This window comes from Ictidomys tridecemlineatus, chromosome 2, assembly GCF_052094955.1.
Source record: "Ictidomys tridecemlineatus isolate mIctTri1 chromosome 2, mIctTri1.hap1, whole genome shotgun sequence".
Lineage (NCBI taxonomy): Eukaryota > Metazoa > Chordata > Mammalia > Rodentia > Sciuridae > Ictidomys > Ictidomys tridecemlineatus.
Window position 1 is genome coordinate 96,926,758 of NC_135478.1, and position 6,000 is coordinate 96,932,757.

The following is a 6,000-nucleotide window of genomic DNA, read 5'->3' on the forward strand; positions in this document are numbered from 1 at the left end:
CCACTCTCACTAGTGGCTGTGGGAGGCAGCGTCCACTCTCTGGACCCCAAGTGTTACACCTATAAAAAGGCCCTAGACAATCATCCCTTTGTGACTTAAAGCAAAAAACCACAGACTGGCAGCCTGGTGTGACAAATGTATTGTGCAGACATGTAACTCCTTTTGTTTACCTCCCACTTAGCCTTAGCTATTTTAAGGTCAATGTGCTCTAATTGCAAAGTTTTATGTGAGTCTATGTGTCCCCAACAATTTATAAAAAATTGGAACCTCTGGCAATACCAGCCCAGCCTGTGCCTTCCCACCTGACAGCCCCTGTCTGGGAGATGCATGCCAGGTGCTCCTCCAGAGTCCTTTCAACAGGGCACAGGCTGGAATGCCACCGGATTGCCACAGTCTCCTCTTCCCTTTCGATTCTTAAAAAATGGCTTCTTTGTTAGCATCTAGATGTTGCTGCACTCGGAACGTTGACTTTTTTATAGACAAGCAATACAACAAAGACTGCCTGCATCAGTGCCAATATTAAAGTGACAGGATCTACAGATGATACATGGCTAATTTCCAGGAAATGGCCCCGGTAGATTTCCAAGTGTGTTACGTTCTCCCCATCAGGGTTGCTCGTCTCTGAGCAAAACTACCTGAAGTTATTGGTTCCTTGAACCTCTTGATCTTTCTTCCGTAGACTTTGTGTTTCTTACCTACATTTGCTCTCCTCCCTCAATTACCTGAAGCATGCCTACATGTTTAGTGAGAGCTGAGGAGTGGAGAGAGCCAGGAAACATAGGTAAAATGTACCTGGCTTACTTATAAAATTCGGACCCTGTTTTGGAGGATAAATCAAAAATCAAAATTTCCCTGCAGCCTTCTGTCCTTTTGTGATGGTTAATCTGAATTGTCAAGTTGATGGGATTAAGAAGCTTCTGGGTGTGTCAGTGAGGGTGTGTTTAGGGATGATTGGCATGTGGGAGAGCCAACCCCAGTGGAGACCCTCCCTCAGTGTGGACAGCACCATCCAATAGGTGGAGGGCTTAGATGGAACAAGAGTTGGAAGAACAAAGAAGCAGCCCCAGATGTAGCCCTGACTCTTCTGGAGCAGGTTCTTAGCTGCTGCTGAGATCCCCTGAGGGCACCAGACACTCTCTCCTCCACTCTTCAAAGCAGACCCTGCCCAGTGGCTCTCCAGGAGTTTCCAGGCCTTCCCTCCCTAACTGGGGCTGCATCACTGATCACTCTTGTTCTGTGGCCTCAGCTTCTTAGAATGAGCAGCTACTGGTCCCCCCTGTTCCCCAGCCTGCAGCCAGCCATTGTAGGACCATCCAGCTTCGGGTTGTGCAGGCCAATCTAGTGAAACTTCTTTTGTATAATCACACACACACACATACACACACACACACACACACACACACACATTCTGTTGGTTGTTCCTCTAGAGAACCCTGACTCTGGAGGAGAGTAGCCCACTCCCCCTTTACAGGTATGCCAGCTGAGCTCAGAAGCTTGTCCCAGGCTGTCTGGCCATTGAGTGGAGGGGCCAGGCTAGGTGTCCCCTATGTAGGGGTCCAATCTTCTAAGATCATGGAAAGTGCATCCTGAAGAGTCCCCACATGGAGTTTCTGCTTATTAACAGAAGCCCAGCAGCTGGGATGCCGCACAGGGCAGGATAGCAGGACCTGCTCATGCCAGGCTGACTCTTTTTGGGCACCGTGATTCTGTGGAAGGAGAAGAATAAGGCCCAATGGTCCTACCTGCTACGTCTGCACATGTTTCCTGGCGTGTTATGAGAACAGATCCTGTTTTTCTCCAGGCAAAATGTTTTCCTTAGTATAAGTGAACGAGTCAATTGCTTCCATATGTTAGGCCATAGTTAAGCTCTAACCTCTCACTGCCCTGTGTAAGATGGGCTCCCTGTCCTCCCCGTAAACACACTGTCACCCCTGGCTTCCTTCCTTGTTGCTGGGACAGGAGCGCAGGCTTAGCTCAGCGGAGCCCCTCACCTCACGGCTCAGTGACATCACCGGGTGTGTGGGCCTCCATGGTTGTTGTCTTCACTCATCCCCTGGAATCCAAGTCCCTTTCGTAATCCCTCTATATAGTCCTCCCAGCCAGTATGCCTGTGACCTGTCATGGTTTTGTCCAGGGCATATGTTCTGGCAAAACCTTAGTAATATTTTGTATTTTTTGATTCACATAAATAGTATTGGATGTGAACGTGATGCCAATTATTAGATTTTCCTTGTTGTGTTGCGCTGGTAGCCACATCAGAGCTTCTTAAGGACCTATGGCCAGTGACACTCAGGTTGTATTGCAGCGTCTTTAAACGAGTCTTTCGCAGCACCTAGAGTACAAATGCTGATTCTCGGGGTGCATATGTTTCAGGAGGTTGAATCACGTACCACTACACTATTTGAGATGGTCAGATTTGGCAAATTAAAAAATGCAGGTCTTGAGTTAAATTTGGATTGAAAATAAATGCCCCTTTAGCATGAGTGTATGCTCTACTATAACAGTATTCATTACGTGTTTTATACTTACATTTAACTGGGTTCCCCATGTTTTATCTTATAGCACTAATTATACTGTAGTACACACATGCTACAAGAAGTGACCAGAACAGCCCATGTTGCAGGGAGTGGTCACCTTGAGATGGAAGGTAAGGATCAAGTCAATGGAATAGGCTCAGCAAAAGCCTAAGATTGAGGAACATTCAGACTTTTCAGACTGGAAACTACTTGTGCTAAACACATTTGGGGATCAAACATAAAACAGATTATGTGTCAGTATTTATGAAGCAGGTTCAGCACAAGGAAATTGTTTGCAAACAGGGAAAATGAGTTAGGACATGAAAGCTATAAGTATAACACCATTAACTTCGAAGATAAAAAGGTGCATAATTTGATGAATCCAGCAATACACACAGCTTCCCAATTGCCATTTCCCCCCTACAAGTTTATTTTTATTTTGATTGCTCTAGTTTATGGAAAATGAAAATAATGTGCATTTGCAATGGGAAATTATTTGCATGTATCCATCTGGCAAGTCGATGTACTGTTCTCCTTTAGCCAAAGTTATTTCCAACAGCTGCATATGAATTTTCTAAAGAGAATCTCATTGGTAGAAATCTCTTTCCTTATAGATATTTTATTGTAATGCTTGTCAGTTTTTTGTATAATCACCCTCCTTTCCCCCTGAAAGAATGCATTTGTTTTTAATGACAGAAGGACTGAGGTCTGCTCAGTTTTGTTCCAAGGCAATGTGACATAGATTGATGCACCATGGACTGTGGGTGGCTCAGCTCTGAGGACCCCACCTCTCACTGACTGTGCCACGTAGTGTGAATATTGAAAATGAAATTCACAGGTACAACAAAGAAATGAGACCCTGGGATCCTTAAGAGTATGCAGAATATATAGATCTCACAGAAAGGGGATATATATTCACTGTCCCCTTCCCTTCACCCACAAATACATCAAATCCTGGCGAGGTTTTCAGAGAGAAGCACAAAAGGACTCTGAGATGTTCCAGGAGGTAGGCAGACCTGCTGGGCCCCCAGGCCTGGGACGGGCTGCACTTTATGTTTTATTTTTATCCCACCTGTCTTTCAGGTGGGCACTGGAGAGCTGTCCAAACCAGAGACACCAGCAGTTTCAGCCAAAACCCTCAAGGAAAGTCTGCTTTCCCTGACCAGAGGCCTGAGAGAGGGGCTGCCTGAAGACGCCTGGTGGGCACCCCCACTGCCACTCTGCCCCTGGGCATGCACTGGGTGCTCTGCCTGCAGCATGTCAGGGCACCTGTGGACCAAGCCACTCATGCTGCCACCTGGAGCCCCAGTGGGTTGTCAGCAGTAAAAGTGAGGGCCCCTGGGATCCCTCACTACTGGGGCTAGGTGCAGTGGCATCAGTACATCAATGAGCAACAGTGTCTGCACAGCATGGATAGTACTTTTGTAGACGCTGGCAGGACCAGTGGAACTTGGGTGGGTGCTCAGCAGCATCTGAAGGACACAGCAAAACAGAGAGACATGGCCAGTGCTTGACTTTAGACTATCATTAAAACTACATAGCAAAAATACAGGCCACAATTTGCTGCTACACCTAAACCTGAGCAGTTACTGTCTGATGGAAGAAAAATTTTAAATAGGACCCAGTGTTGTTTAATATAAAAGCCACCACTTCCCAGTTATGATGAAGCATAAGTTTATAGGGGCTGGGGCTGGGGCTCAGTGGTAGAGCACTTGCCTAGCATTTGTGAGGTACTGGGTTCAATCCTCAGCACCAAATAAAAAATGGACAGATTAAATAAAGTTTAAAAAAAAGAGTAAGTCTATATAACATGAGCCAGTCTGAGAAAAATATAATCAATAGATATGAATACTGAAATGAATCAGATTTAGGAATTATTTAAGCAGAATTTTAAAGCAGGCATCATAAAATAATGTTTTAACAAGATGTGAAAAATTCTCTTGAGACAAATGAAAAACAGAAAATTTCAGAAGTTACAAACAACACTCAAAAGGAAATTAGAGAAAACACAATGAAAGAAAAGAAATGAGCTGGATGGATTCAAGAGTAGAGTGGAAATGTGTTAGCTAGTTTTCCATCACTGTAGGAAATATCTGAGATAAATAAGCTTGTATGAAAGAAAGGTTTTCCTTGCTCACAGCTTTTGGAAGTTTCAGTACATGACCAATTGGCCCCATTGCTTTGGGCCTGTGGTGAGGCAGCACATAATCAAGGGAGCACAGGGCGCAGCACAACTATTCATCTCAAGGCCAGGATCAAAAGAAATGAGGAAGAGCCCCGGGTCCCACAGATCCTTTGGGGGGTATGAACATAATGGCCCCAAGCCTTCCACTATGCTCCACCCAGGAACTTTCCATCACCTTCCAACAGAACCACCAGCTGGGACTAGGCCCTCAACACATGGTCCCTGGAAGGACATCCTGCTCCAAACTGCAACACTGGGAGAGAGAGAAAAATCACTCCTATTGAATTCAGAGAGAGCAAATGGATTGAAAGCCAGTGAGCAGAGAATCAGAGAAGGAGAGGAAGGAGTGTAGGGCTGAAGTGGTGTGCCAAGAAGTAATGGCGGGCACTTGCCCAGCATGGCATCAGGACAAGAACTTAAGGTTCAAGAATGTGAAAACATTTCAAGTAAGATCAACCTCAAGACTCCATGGCAAAACACACCGTGATTCTAGTTCCAAGGGTAGAAAGCAACCATGACAAAGTACTAGAGCAGAGACAAGTGACACATCAGGTATGGAGGAAGACCAGCTCTAAGTACAGTGAACTCCTCTGAAGTCACAGAGGTGACAAACTACTGAATGGAAAAACAAGATGAAACATGGAAACAGAATCTTAGGTGTGAAGCCAAGAGATGCACAAGACCAGGTGGGCACGGGGATGTGACTTGGGGCTGAGCCACGGGAAACCCCAACAGGTGAGGGTGGAGAGAGGCCAGGAGGGCTGCCAGGCTGGCCCAGGGTGTGGCGCTAGGTCTTCCTTCTGAAACCCCTCCTGCCAAGAAGGCACCGGGGGCAACAGCTCCCCCTTGTGGAGAACTGAGTTGCAGGCCTTCAGTCTCCCTGCCTGGGGCTGGGACCACTTCTCCATGGTGAGAGGACACGGGGAGGGCTTCTCAGCTTCCCAAGCCTCTTTGCTCATCTGGGTTTGCCTCTTGGTGTATCCTGGTGGTTCTGTGGTGATCTGCAACGTGTGCAATATGTACCTGTGGGTCAGTGCAGGCCAGTGTGACCCCAGATGCCAAAGGTCTGGCACAGGAAACTCCCCTGACAAACCTGTCACCACAGCTGTTACTACCTTCTGTCACGACCTTATTTCTTCTGCCACCAGGGTCATGGTTTGATGGCTCTCTTTCCCTCTGCTGGCCCGGGGACTTGGCCTTCCAGGTCCACACGGTGATATTAGTAAATAATCCCCTGTGGGTCCCCAGCACAGTGAGTTAAGGGGGCTGGGCCAAAGAATGTCTGCAATGGCATCTGCT